General features: G+C 40.1%; 1 protein-coding gene across 1 annotated transcript in view; it reads left to right on the top strand.

Moving 5' to 3' along the window:
• The window catches only part of alk (ALK receptor tyrosine kinase), a 538,088-nt gene that overhangs the window by 428,899 nt on the left and 93,406 nt on the right, over positions 1-15,783 (top strand). The window lies entirely within an intron of this gene.

The raw sequence follows: 15,783 nt of genomic DNA, 5'->3' as shown, positions 1-15,783 counted from the left end.
CCTGGCCTGGTGAGACAGTTAGTGGAGGGGAGTTGGGGGGCTGGGTGGTCTCGGTGTGTGTGTGCCTCCTGTCAATACAGGTACTAATGTATCCGGTCATACTCAGCATAATCCTGTATGCTGACAGAAAATCCTCTGAGGTGGCTGCAGCTTTAAACACATCCCAGTCTGTCTGGGTGAAACAGTCCTGCAGGATGCCTTCAGTCTCTGGGGTCCAGAGTTTAATTTGTTTGGTGAAAGGGTTTGTTTGATTCAGTCTTTGTCTGTAAGCTGGATACAGGAACAAAGAAATGTGGTCTGAGCGTCCAAGGTGGGGGTGGGGTGCAGCCCTGTATGCACCCCGTATGTTACTGTAAACATGATCCAGAGTGTTCTTGCCCCAGGCGGGAATGTTCACATGTTGGTAATATTTGGAAAGTACAGTTCGTAAATTGCATTGGTTAAAGTTGCCTGCAGCGATAAATACAGCATCTGGGTGCGCTGTCTCTAGCGTGTTGATGACATAGAGCTGCAGAAGTATTAGCTCTTGGGCTAACATACGCAGCAGCCAGAAACACAGCACTATGCTCTCTTGCTAGATAATAGGGCCAGCATTTCAGCAATAAAATCTCTACATGTGGCAAACAGTGCTTATAAACAGTCCGTACATCTTCACACCACGAGTTATTGATAAAAACACACACACTGCCTCCTTTTACCTTCCCCGAAGCAGCAGTGCGGTCACATCGATGTACAGAATGGGTTTGTAGCTGAATCGCTGAATCTGGAACTCTGTCAGAAATCCAAATCTAGGTGAGAATTAGAGCACAGCATTCTCTGATTTCCCGTTGTGCTGTAATCCTAACCCTTAGCTCGTCCAGTTTGTTTTCCAGAGACTGTACGTTAGCTAGGAAGAGGCTCGGTAATGGCAGTCGCGTAGCGCGAGCTTTTAGCCTAGCATGGAGTCCTCCTCGACTGCCCTGCTTATGTCGCTGTCTCCAGGTCGCTCTCCTGATTTCATCCTGCTCGCTTGTGCCTGGTGCTCTGGGGGCTCCCTGAGGGTGATGGTGGTTGTAGTCGTTGTTGTTGTTGTTGTTGTTGTTGTTGCGGGAGCGGACAATGAGTTGTAGCTCCGGTGGTATGAAACCAGTAAATTCCCAGTGGCTTTGTGAGTTGGCGATATCCAGCAATGCCTGTCTGTTGTATGTTAGCAGTGCATGACATTTGTGCACTGCAGAAAAAGTTAAAAACACACAAAAAAGAAGAAAACGAAGAAAAAGCCGCCATTCGAGAGTGGAACGCGCTAACACATCCGCCTCGGTGGGCGCCACGTTTATATGCCAGTGTGTGTTTGTATTGTAAGTTATGTATTTTTTGCTTTGTTAGCATAGCCTTTTTATAAAGAAGAAATCAAAACTGTAGTAATCTGCAAAACTGAAAAAAGAATCCAATTTTAAAATATCTAAAATCAATTTAAAATTGTTCAGATTTTCCCTGTGTCATCTCACCTCCACCTCAGCATCCAATTACAAGTTCTAAGCTTCCCTCAGTGACAGTGACTCTGTGACAGCGTTACACACTGGTACCATTGTGCTGAGTTTTACTATATGCTGCAGGGACTGACAAGCTCAGAGTTGTGACACCAAATATAGTGTCTTTATTATTATAAAATCAGTTCTGTGTAAGTTGGCTGCTCTGCCATATCAAGTTTTTCATCATAGACACAGGTCTATATCTGCTGTACACTATTGCAGGTTCCACTTCTGGAAATGTAGGAACATGAGAGGTGGCTGATGCAGTTGTTGTATGTGTCATCAAGCAGCAGCCCCTAGTTTGCATCAAATTTAATCATGGTGCCCACAGGTGAGCATAATTTGGCACTATTTTTGTAATTGACAGCACATCCCTTAAATTAAAGGCTTTAATTAGAAAAAGCATACTGGTGCTGCTGCCTTCAGATTGGCTGCAGAAGTTTCATCAGCTAAAAAATTAGGCTTTATCCATTCTAGAAGACATTTTGGATGACAAAAATAACCCCTGACGAAAGAATGTAATTTAGTTCAGATTCTGGTCTGCTAGTACATTAGCTGGGCCTAATAAAACACATTTTAATGTGCATACACTATGTCTAATGGTTGATGAGATTTGAAATAGACAAACATGCCATCCATTAAATGAATTTATAGGATTTTGGAGCAGGGGATGTTTTTCATATATTCCAGTCCAGTTTTCAATTCCAATAACTAAAAAACTCCTAACTGCTTTTGTGCTAAGACGTAATCTGTGTAAGCAGTGGTTGCAAGCATACTGTACTTTTGGACACTAAGTGGGAACTGCGTGTGATGGTAAGCTTGGGTGGTTACAGGCAAAGAGCGTCACAACACTGGATTTGGAGTTTCATTTCTGCAGCACATTTGAACTCGAAGTTGCAGTTGTGGGAATCACCATTTATTCTTTGTCATTAAAAGTATTTTTATTAAATGTATAATGCATCATTATCCTATGAAAAGTGCAAGCATTAATAGGTTTTTGTGCATAAAATATTGTTACACTTATAGGAGCAAACAAGTTTGAGCATGCATTTGTTCTGCATGATTGCACCTTAATCTTATTATTCATGCAGAATGTTATCATACTGTATTTCCAACAAACAGTGCTCAATCGCAGTGCTCAGTGCTGCAATAAAGGCTCCATTACTCAGTGCATGAATGCTTTTTTGTCTCTTTCTTAGAAAAGGTTCTTGTTTTTGTTGTTTTTCTAGCCTCATAACGGTTACATGACCCATTCAGCAGTATAGATGTGAATGTTGAATCACTTTCATGGCAAGTTCATGCCATACACATACTATACTGCACACTGTCACCATCACTTTGCAACCATGTCTCCCTCTTAAAGGTGCTAAGTATATGTATAGAGTATAAACACAGACTTGGTTCATTTTACAGGATACTGGTTTTACAGCATTTGAAATAATAACAGTACAATAAATTCTATTAACTCATTATGTACAGTAAACTTTGTAGGCTCCATACAGTTATGTAAATGAAATGAAAAAACTAAAAAGAAATCACAGTAAATGTTTTGTTTCATGTCATGTCAGATATGTAGAAAAAGCTACACAAAGCCCACTGGTTTTCAAACTTTTTGTCCCCAAAGCACACAAGAGGGCAAGCCAAAATCTCAAGGCACACCTGTATTCATGTCCATGGAAAATGGCCTCTATACCACATTATCACACTCGTCACTCTATGAATGTTTACTTTTATTTACGTATAAAATGAGTGTGTGAGAAAGAGGAGTAGAAGATCTGGCATGAGAAGGAAGCATCAATATGTACTCACTCCTTACAGAGCAAATAAGAAGAGAGATGCACTGGGTCTAAAACCTAATTTGCATATATAGAGCACATACCTTTCAACTGAGAGAGGTTGAAAAAAGAAAACTTTAGTCTAAAATTGTAAGAAAAGACATGCATTGAAAATTCATTGACACTGAGTTGAAAAGAAAATGTTTAAAATGTAACTTAAATTTGAATCGGCATTAAAATATTTGCTATTGTCGATATTGTTTCCCTCTAAATTGCCCGTTGGAGTGAATGTGTTTGTGGTTTTTCGTCTGCGTGTTGGCCTTGCGATGGACCGGCGACCTGTCCAGGGTGTACCCCGCCTCTCGCCCGATGCTGGCTAGGATTGGCTTCAGCCCCCCGTGACCCTGTTCGGGACTAAGCAGTATAGGAAATGAGATGAGATGACATATTGTTTCCTACTTTCAAGCTAATGAGACATGTGCCTGTTGGTGCTCACAAATTTTTTCACACCTTTGGTGGTACTGAAGACGTCACATTTGCTACATCTGGATATAGCATAACACCTGCAGTTTTTTTTAATTTTTTTATTTTTTGCAAGTGGGGAGGATGTGTCAGAAATCGGCGCGCGATGCTGCCGAAAAGTGTTTGGTGAACTCATTAAATGGCCAGACAAGGAAGTGATGAACAAAACCCCTCTCTTTATTAAGAGCACTAACGAACAAAAAACCAGGACAAGACACGGTGTACGAAAAAACACACTTATGGGTTGGTCAAACAGTCCGAGATCAGAGCCAGCAAACACATACAGCGAAGGTAATCCAAAATAGTAGTCCTTAAGCCGATACACTGAAGCAGTCCGAAATAAGAGGGCAAGGCAGAACAGAATAATCCAAGGAAGCAGTCCGGGTCAGAAACACAAGATACCAAAACCGAAGGAAAGCTGGAAAGTCAGAGCTGGGGTCTAGAACAATCTGGCAGCGTCCTGGTGGGAGGACGCTGCCTAAGTAGAGGTGCACACAATAACGAAACAGGTGAAACCAATGTGAGTGATGAAGAATGTAAAAAGACCGAAACTAAGGTGAAACAAAAACAGGAAGTAACGTCAAAATAAAAGCCTGACAGGAAGCAACAGAACCGAATCGTGACAAGGATGAGTATCCCCGCTACCATGTGAGGTTTCTTCTACTTTGCAATAAGCTCTGCAAGTATATAGCTTTCCTCCATCATTTTAGACAATTTCACAAAATCCCACAAACAGTCTCGCTGCCTCTGGCACAGATTTTGTGCACTTAGGCCACATTTCTCTCAGCGTAGAAGGGATGTTTGATTGCCAAGTGCTTCTTCAGCTTGCTTAGCACCACATTAGCATTCGTTAACTTCTTGCTACAGATGATGTACTTGGTCTGAGGGCTGCTGATATGCACAGTCAAGCTGAAGACGGGTAGCTTTTATGATACTACCTACTGACAGTTGTTTATCTCTGTTTTTGAGGTGGTTCTTTTAGGTCAGGGGTGGCCAATTCCAGTCCTCGAGGGCCGCTGTCCCACTTGTTTTCCAACTATTCCTGCCTGACCTGCTGCTGGCTCAGGTGTGTTCAGCCAGTCAGAAGCTGGAACACCACCCCAGGTAATCAGCAGCAGGTCAGGCAGGGATAGTTGGAAAACAAACAGGACAGCGGCCCTCAAGGACTGGAATTTGGCCACCCGTTTTAGGCTATAGGATTTGACGCTGAATTGAGAAATGAGTGAGTACAAAGTACTGCTATAATAAATTAAAAGTTCTTTCCTAACTTTTTGTATAGTTGCATACTGCAATATTAATGTATGGTTGCCACAAAATCCCACAGCACACCATTTGGGAACCACTGCCCTAAGCTACAGTCATAGCCTCTTTGAAAGACATTGGGTTATGCTGAGCCAGTAATTATTTAACCCTTTTATATACTGTTAGATTAGGTATGATGTCATATAATTTTGTTGTGGATTACACTAAAAGGCCACTCAGGCTTCACTATGTTGCATAAAAGAAATAGCATTATTTTTAACTGTAGAAAGGTCACAATAGGTGTGTTTCCCCCAGGAAGTTTCTGGTACTTTTTATTTCCAGGAATGAAAGTCCAAGAACTTTCCCTAAATCTAAAAGTCCCTTGAGCACATTTTGGTTTTGACTTACATAAATTATCCCTCTGACATAAAAATGCAACGTTCAACTTTGTAAAATGCTGGGTGGTATTTGACCAATCAGACATTGAGCATGCCATGTTCCAGTAGTTCTTAGACCTTGAAATATTAACCCCCCATTCCATGAGGACGGCTCCTTTGGTGGAAACAGGGCTTACTAGTTATAGCTACTACTAAGATTGTTTTATTTTAGCCAGCATTCCTTACTAAGACTGTATCATATGGCATTCGCATTGATTTCTGCTTTCCAGTCTTTCTGCAAAACATCCATTCCCTTCAGATTCCTATTTCAACATGGAAAACCCCAGGCTTTTGGTTTTCAAGCAAATACCACTTGCATATTCCCTTTTAATACACAGTTAAGCATTTAAAATTGAGTGGGAAAGGACAGAATAATTTCAACATGGCAATGCAATGCAGTTACAGTAACACCATATAACTGAAAGTGTTCACCCCAGTGCTTAACTCATAAATAATGAGGTCTTAGAACATCACTTGGTGACGGAACCAGCATGCCAATGCTGGGAGAGGAAGTCCCAAAATGAAAAAAAAAGTTTCTCAATGACTGGTGTGTTTAGGTTGTTTCCACATTAAGGGAGCAGCTTAGAGGCAAAACATTATTTGTTGTGTATTTGTAGTGACCAATAAATCACACAAGAAGGCACACATTTGCCAGTACGAGTTAATGTTGAGCACACTTAATGGAAAATACATTAAGACAGTGAGGCTACGGCCTCTAATTTGTTTAATCAATAGCAAGTGTGACATCATATCTGGGGCCTTGTTATTCCACTACACATTAACATTATATTATAAACGTTATATGAACATAAATATGAATCAAAACAGACAGGATATAATATTATTCCAAAATACACAGCAGCTTCACTGTGTGATTTCACTTTGGTGAAAACGTCTGCTGTGATGTCAGATTCCTCTTCAACTCCTCTACCTTCTGTAGCTTCTGCTCTTCATTCACGTTTTTCAGCTTGTCCTGATGTTTTGTCTCGTAGTGCCGTCTTAGGTTATATTCCTTAATTACAGCCACATTAGCTCCACAAATAAGACACACAGGTTTACCGACAATCTCAGTAAACATATACTCAGCCTCCCACCGGTTTAGAAAGGCTCTGTTTTCAGAATCAACTTTCCTCTTGGCCATTGTTAGGGGCTAGCTTTGACTTGAAATTAGGGTTGTATACATCAACAAACGCTTGATTGATCTGATGTAATTGATGCGGGAATGATTGCAGGTAGCCTATCATTTGGTAAGGCAGCTGTTGCGCTGCATTATGGGATTTGTAGTTTGTGTTATCGGCGCTTCATATCGCCGGGCCGTTAAAAAAAGATATATAAAATGATCTGGCCCGCGGGCCTTGAGTTTGACACGTGGTATAGATTATGGCACTGCTGACAACTCAGCAGTGCAGTCCATTAGGACCGCCAGCATCTTGGCATTCATCTCCTTACAGTATGAGTATTGATCTGGTGTGCCTCCAAAGCTAGTCTACCTGATGATATGAGGACTAATTCAACAAGTGCTGAAGTGACTACTTACCTGATTTGCTTCCCTATGAAATATATTTTCACAAAAGTGATTGTCCCCAAGTTGCCAGTAGAATGTGGAAGGTTCATTTAAACTCTCTCACATTCCTGTTTACTTTGCACTGAGTATGGCAAACATGAAATCAAGTGCAACAGCTGGAATGTCGAACAGTTTTATGACGTGCTGTAATATTGTCTGCAGCGCAGTGCTACAATACTAGGTTTGCCTCCTGTTCTAGTAGCAGGGAAAATATTTATTTCACATATAACTTGCACATCTACCATGTGATGTGGTCTGGTGACATAATTAATTGAGTAAGAAGAGGGTAACTATTTCCTGTTGTGTTGAACTGTCATTTGTTTCCTCTGACCTCAAAGCTTTAATAGGAACATTTTCAAAGTGAACATGTTTTAATCTCAAGTCCTGTCACTTGGTCGGAGCAATTTCCTGTGGCTCAGTTAAGTATGAGTTTACAGAGTAATTGAATTTGGGTCATAATTAAAAGTGTAAGGAGCCGTGTGATCTCTCCCCATGCCTGTCGTCTTTGTAATTGTGTGGCTGTTTACATCTGACAAGCAAAGTTTACATCACTTAAATTACTAAATTATAGGGGTCTTTCATGCTTTATGTGTCATATAAGGCTCTACATTTGATATGTAGTTTAGTATGATATCGATGAGAAGAAAAATTATCAGTCTTGGGGAGAGCTACAGTAGCTAATAACATGGAAAGCAAAGTACAAATTAATGATAAGGATCAATCAGTCAGTCATCAATATGCAAACTTACCACCAGATCTAATTTTCTAAATTTGAACAAAATTGTACTTTCTATTATTTGTGTAAAGAGAAGTGAGTTTCTATTCCCCTTTACCAGCATAGTCAACATGTTTTCATGGTTCTTTGGTATTCTCAGCCCCGATGTTTCCCACCTCACAATTGCATTGGTATTTCAGTCAGCACAATATCATTAGACAGCACTTCAACTGATAGGGGGCAGCTGTGGCTCAGGAGGTAGAGCAGGTCAACCTCTAACTGTCGGGTCAGTGGTTTGATTCCTGGCTTTTCCAGTCCATGTGTTGAAGTGTTCTTCCGATTTGACGGCCCATCCAGGCCCACTGAACAGCCTCACAGGTTTCCCTAGCACTACATCAACAGAAGACACAGATAGGCTTTCCACTTCAGTTCCGCCTACTTCTTTCATCCTCCTGACTGTCTCCACTGCACAATAACAGTCTTCTTCTTTGTTCAGCCACCATGAATCACTTCACTGAGTCTGCTCCATCTCTTTGTTGTTTTGTTTTTGTTGTGTCCCGATGCTTTTTTGTTTTCTCTCTCCTCTATCCACTCATCCCAACCGGTTGAGGCAGAAGGCTGCCACCAAGAGCTGGGGTCTGTTGAAGGTTTCTTCTGTTTATCACCACTTTCAAATTCAAGTCACTTACCTTATTGCAATCAACTGTTATTCTAAATGGTAACTATAGTTGTGATATACTCCATGCTTTATGCCTCTTGTTCTTGTATTTGAAAACTGTGCAGGCCCCAGCAGCTGGCCATCAGTACTGTGATTAGGTGTTGCCAAACATTTTTTGATGCTTCACTAGGGGTAGTAGTATCAGAATGAAATCAGTCACCTTGAAGCTATATGGCTCTGCAGTGTTTGGGTTTGACACAGCATCACTCATCATTAACTCCTTGCTTTTTTCAAAGTACTGAGAAAAAACTGTGATTGTCCTCCTAACAGACCAGTGAACCAGCCTAATTGGTCAGATTTGCTAGCACATAGCTCAACTGTCAGTCACCTAGCTTATCCTTCACCAGCTAGTTAGGGTTTAAGAGGATGCTCAATTTATGCCAGCTGAAACAAATCCGATGAACTGCTTCTATTGCTTGCTAAGTATTTGTGTCCATCCCCATAGCTGTCCAACTCAATATAAGATTTCCTAACCTTCCCCACATTTCTGTTTATTGATAGGAAAACCTAAGGAGGTCACACAGCACAACTGGAGGTTGTGCTTTGTGAACATTTACCATAGGTATTCACCAACATCTTGGGCCCAGTTTAGCAGTGTGACTACAAAATAACCTCATGCTGCAGTGAGCTGGGCTTCAAAGAACTATATGTAATTACACCCTCCCTGGTGCACTGTCCCGAGTGTGAAAAAACCAAATCTACTGGGTTGGTAGCCACTCTCTCAGATAAGCCTATCTAGCAATAGACAGCGTAGCCCTGCTGAGAGACCCACTGAAAAGACTGTTTTAGAGAACTTAAGGTTAGTTGTCCTGTAACTCCTGCTTTCTGATAGCACAAGTGGGGTGCCTCACAAAAAGTGCCTACCTTGCATATACTGAGGATGAGGTGGACTTATCTTGAATGATGAGTGGCACTGCTTTTTAGACGGGTGAATTGAGAGGCTCTGACTTGACAGTTGGCTGAGTAATGAAATGGAGGCGAGGACAATGCTGAAAAAGCATTCCCTATAGTGAGAGGCCTTATTTGTGTTATTAGAGAACAGGGATTACAGAATAAATAACTTCATTTTATATCTCAAAGGTTTCAGCAGCAGGTGACAGGGAAACTAAAAAATGAGGCTCTAAAAATTTGACCCAGACTGGCCGATTGTGATAGATCTTACCCTAGTATGGGCACACAGAACAATGCACCTACATCCATCCATCTATTATCTATACCGCTTATTCTGAAGAGGGTTGTGGGGGGACTGGAGCCTATCCCAGCTGACATTGGGCAGGGTACACCCTGGACAGGTCACCAGTCTATCACAGGGACACTTAGAGACAGACACAAACACACACACATTCACTCCTACGGGCAATTTAGGGTCACCTATCAACCTAAGCTGCATGTCTTTGGACTGTGTGAGGAAGCTGGAGTACCCGGAGAGAACCCATGCAGGCACAGGGAGAACATGCAAACTCCACATAGAAAGGCCCCAGGTCGGCCCGGGTTCAAACCCGGAATTAATCAGAGATCATGTACGTCTAAAACTTATCTATCTAAAAGTTATCTGTTTTCATTGGTTTTGGCATAGTCTTTACTGTTCTCTTCTTAATTTTTTTATACTGTAAATCCTTTGATAGCTTATGATCTAAGCTCTTATCGTCAGCAAATATTCCCTGTTCAGTTTTACCTCCAATAATTTCTAGCAGAATTTTATTCAAGTAAGCTTTTTTTTATGTTCCCCTCATTCTCTCAGGCCACATTACTTTATGTGGTGTATTCACATGTGTGTTGTTGTCTTACAACATCAAATCATGGTAGCTTTATACCAACAACAACAACAACAACAGAAAAACCCTTTATGTAAATGACAAATTTATAAAATGTGTTTGCAAATGTTCACCCCCCCCCATGGCAGCAGTTACAGCCTAGATACTAGGCCTCTATCAGCTTTGCACACGTGGACACAGCAGTTATTCTCAATTTTCTGTATTTTTGGTATTATTTCTTCAACATTTAGATTCTCTGTAAAATCATGGGTGGTAGAGCAGTACATACTGGGCAACAGAGACATTATGTGTGCCAAGAGTTCCCAAGTGCCACCAGTGGACACATTTGTACTCTAATCATTAGTTTTATGTCAGGTTGATAGAGTTTAGTGGAAAGCCAACAACAGACCCACTGTTCAAAAGGCAAGTAATGGTGTGAGTGAAATCTAGATCATAAGACTGCCCATGTGCATGACACCAGTCCATTCAATGCACTCGGTAGTTATCGACAACAGTAGCCCTGTCATTAAATAGACACGTGCCTCAAATAGCCATCTGCTGGGGTTACATGTCCCACAATTTCTGGATGACACAAATTTCCCAAGTTGCTGCATTGGAGGGGGTATCTCCACTTCACATTGAACATTGCGGTTTTTGTTTAAAGGGCATATGAAATTGCCACACTGATGTGAATCCCCGGTAGACTCACCTGAATCCTATTTTTTCATCTGGGTTTGTTTATTTGGTTGGGTTTGCTTTCATCCTCTGTAATTTGCTCTTGGCTAACTGTTCGCTTTTCAGTTACAGAATAATTTCCTTTAGCCCAGAACTGCAAGATAGCTGTATTCAGATGTGACTCATCTGAATATTCAATGGCTAATGCTTGTCTCAAGTGCGATCCCACATTTTAGCCTGTAAAATTATGTTGAAGTCTCCTGATTGCTTTTGACTAAAACCACTCTTGCCCAATTTGATGTTCACACTGTTATATGAAATTGTTTTGTTATTCATCGTCTGTGAGCCATATGCATGATGAGACTGTGTAGTTCTATGAGAATGTAGTGTATACTTATTACTCAATAAAACATTTGAAAATTTAGGTTTGGATTGGTATGAGAAATACATCTTTAAAGCTTATTTAATCCACTTTGGCTGAACAAACACTGAATTCTGCCAAACATTTTCATCTTTCCTCTATGAAAAAACCCACTTCAATCTGAAACAGCCTGAATGATCGAAACCTATAGCAGTGCCTCTTAGGGAGTAGAAATTCCATTACCATGTAAAGCAGTTTCCATTTCTGACTTCTCCTTCCTTTAGTTTTACTCCAGATGCATTCAATATAGTACTTGGTCTTTGGGCATGATTTCTATTTTATACACTTGAGGCTTGAGGATGTGAGTTAAATGACTGTTAATATCATGCACAGTATTTTGTTGATACATGCACATTATAGATTGTCTTTTGTCATTTCTTCACCACATGTGTTTTACAGTACACAGGGCTATTTGGATGAGACAGTAGGAGAGAGGGATATGACATGCAGCAAAGGTCTACAGTTGGAATAAAACCTGAACATTTGTGGTTATCTGCTATGTGTCTTACCCAGTAGGCAGATTTTTTGTTGTTACATGTGTCTTACCCAGTAGGCAGATTTTTATGTTGTTACTGTTGTTGTACTTCCTCCAGTTAAAGGGATTTACAGTATGCACATCTATTTTTAATATTTGATCATTTTGGGCACATTAATGCAGCTACAACTTAAAATAATGAACTTTGGCATTTCACAAATTAGTTTTGATTTTGACAGTTGCTGACAAACTCAAATTTACTGTTTTAGCTGATGTTTATTATTTAGAATATCGTATCATCTGCTGTATAACTGGTGCGAAGTTTTGGGATGTCATTTACTGTGAATGCTGCTGTAAAATGCACTTGAGTGAGTGTTGTGCAACGTAAACAAACCATAAACAAATCAATTTGAAAGACATGATGTCAAACAGAGCAAAAACACAGACCAAAATATGAACAACATGAACAGCATAAGCAAATCACATACAAAACTGCCATAGTCATTGATTCAGTTTCTTGTCACTAAATGTTTCTGGACTGTTGGACCAGTGGTGAGAGACTAACCAGCCTAAACAACACGGGACAGAAATAACTGAGACTAAGAAGACAGGGGAAGAAAATTATGTGATGCCCTCAGCATCATCTTTTGGTTCCAGGTAATTTTTCATAAAAAACATTTATTTTGTAGTGAAATTAGTTCTTTTTTTTTCTTTTCAGTTGATCTCAGGTTAAAATGCATCTTCAACTAGGCCTAAATGACCAAGTCATATAAAACAACATCCCAAGTTTGTGTCACTTCACATCCCTCCTCAGTGTGTTGAGCCTATTAGTTGAGATCCTGGTAACAGCCCCAGGTCTGGTTTAAGGTGATTGTTTGATTTTGTGCTCAGCAGCATAAGTGAGTCAAAGAAAAAGTATCAGCCTACAAATATTTTATGTAATGTTTTATATATATTGTCTTTCACACATGCACACATTATTATGCTTCAAAACTTTTGAGGACCTTTAATTATTTCAGTTCCTCTCCTAACCCCAAGTAAAACCTAATCCCTAACCTAATTCTAATTCTTATTTTGACCTGAGGGTGTGGTGAAAAGAAACCTTTCAAGATGTCTGCTGTGAGGACATGCAAGGCAGGTGAAAAGTTAGTCTTTCCATCTGCACTAACCTCACCCTGGTGTCCCACCACACCTCACAGCACTGGGGAAACATTACCACTGAAAAAGTGCAACACACATAATGCATTGTTTGTCCTGATGGATGAGACTCTTAGATAATGCAAACCAGAACCCACAAGACAAATAGGCCTTAATGTCAAACACTTTTTCACACCACTGTATATTGTCTTTCACACATGCACACATTATTATGCTTCAAAACTTTTGAGGACCTTTAATTATTTCAGTTCCTCTCCTAACCCCAAGTAAAACCTAATCCCTAACCTAATTCTAATTCTTATTTTGACCTGAGGGTGTGGTGAAAAGAAACCTTTCAAGATGTCTGCTGTGAGGACATGCAAGGCAGGTGAAAAGTTAGTCTTTCCATCTGCACTAACCTCACCCTGGTGTCCCACCACACCTCACAGCACTGGGGAAACATTACCACTGAAAAAGTGCAACACACATAATGCATTGTTTGTCCTGATGGATGAGACTCTTAGATAATGCAAACCAGAACCCACAAGACAAATAGGCCTTAATGTGGTTAGGGCATAAGCATCCTACATCCTCACTAACAAACACACACACACACACACCCCAAATGAAAATTAAAAGAGCTATGTTAGTCAGAGCAGAGTACTAAGGGAGCGTAAATGAATAGCATTATGAAATGAGAATTCTCAATTGGAAGGAAAAATTAATTGGCCTGTGCTGTTTTGTTTTTGTTTTCCTATGGTGAAAAAAAACATACTCATTATGGGAGAGCATGAAATGGGAGTCTGAAGAAAGGTCAGGTGATTTTGAATCACCAAAGTCTGTTAGGACACAAAGGATCATATTGAGAATTATTAGCATCCGCATTCGGATTAGTCATGTACATATAATTCCCGCATGAAACGTCGTTATCATTCGTTTTCATTTTATTTATTTATATTTAGCATCGCTGTGCCTTGCATGGTATACTACTAATTCAATTTAAATGCTTGAGTGATGTGCTCTGGCAGCTCCGCTGTGATCTGCCACTCATTTAATCAGTCCTGTGAGCACAGACATAGTGTGATAAGACATCAAAATCTTTCAGTAGTAGAGGAGACTTGTGTACAGTTTTACACAGGGAATAGATAGAGATCAGGTTTGCATTGATCACTTTAGATAGGATGCAGTACAGTGGTGTCCTTTTTATTATCAGTACATTGAGACTATTCAATCTCAAGCATAAGCTCCTTTGTTTACTTTTTTGCAGCTCTCAAATTATGGATCTTGATAATTCCCTGTGCTTTCTATGTTTAAATATTTAGCCCTTTCTTTCCAGTTAATCTAGGTTTACAGTACTCTGTGTTGGTGTGCATGTGCTTGCATTCATTTTAAGGAGACAAACATTCCTGTATACTTGCAAACCTATCATCACCATGTTGTGTACTCATCCAACAAAAAGGCCATTTCTAGCTTTGGCCATCAGCCAAGCTGGTGGTGAATTCAGCCACGCCATGGTGACAGTCCTTAGCTTGGGCTTCATTTCTGTTCTATTATGGGATATGGCAGGGAGCAGGTCCCACGGTGTACTGTGGTGCCTTAACATCACTTCCCATCTGTCAAAGAAGAAAGATAACGCAACATACAGTACAATAAGAAAGGCATTGAAGCAGAAACTAGCAAAGGTAGTAATGGAAGGCCCACTGAGTCATAGCACAGACATTGGGGAAATTGGAAAAACTGGGAGACTGTATGCGTGTTGTACTTTTACTAGCACAGTTTTACCCAAACAAAGCAGAAAATAAACACAGTTTCCTGTTTTCCAGCACACTTATCATAAAAGTAGACGCCTGCTGAAATCTGTGTGATCATCATCACTAGCAGTTAAACCTTTAAAAAATAGTGAAATTGTTCCTTTTTGTTGCTGTTATTATTATGCCACTTCTCGGAAATATAATAAAACTGTGGGCAACTTGATAGAGAGGGAAACTCTTTTGAATGTTGAATGCAGACATGAATGCAGTGTCTCTCCCTCCTATGTTCCCTATACTTGAATGCACCCAGTTCATACAGGTAATACAAAGTCATGTTTCTGAACAATTTGGATTGTAGCATGGGTTCAAAAATTTGTTGGGTGAATATTATTTTTAGAAAATTTTAAAACTCTCACAGGAACAATTCACATGACAGTTCTTTATTACACTACCACAGTCTCAGATATTATCTTAAATTAAAAAGAAACATTGTAGTATACTGAATGAAAACGTCTCTTGGAACTTGTCTCAATAAGTTGACACAAGAAGATGCCCATGCCATTAATATACACAGATACCATCCAGTGATATCATCCAGCAAGGACACTGAAGGACTGAATTAATTCATATTTGTCCTTAAGAGAATTCTGAACAAGATTAGAGATACACAGTTTCGACAACTGATCTCATGAGGTTGTTTAGTGACATGGTACAGTTGTGGTGCTTTATAAACAAGTGAGTTTGCTGATAAATCTCTGTGGGTTTTTCACCATGAGCTTTTCCCATTATTCATTGTCTTTTGATTGGGTATGAACTTTTATGTCAAATTACATGGATGATAAAGACACAGGAGCCTTAACCTGCCACACCAGCATAAGCTTTGACATATTTTCAATTGAGCATTCATACTCATTGCCTATGCCTGTGAGTATGTTTTACAGTAACTCAGTTGCATTGGCAGCATAAATGTTTCATACTGCATAAATGTACTTTTTATTGAAGTAAAATGGAATAGGACGACAGTGCCTATTTTATGTACGACAGTCCAGGCTGTTGAAGCCAGACTGGGAGCATCATGCTGTCAAA

This window comes from Monopterus albus, unplaced genomic scaffold, assembly GCF_001952655.1.
Source record: "Monopterus albus unplaced genomic scaffold, M_albus_1.0 scaffold270.1, whole genome shotgun sequence".
Lineage (NCBI taxonomy): Eukaryota > Metazoa > Chordata > Actinopteri > Synbranchiformes > Synbranchidae > Monopterus > Monopterus albus.
Note: the sequence above shows the minus strand (reverse complement) of the source record. Positions and strands in the feature narration are given on the sequence as shown.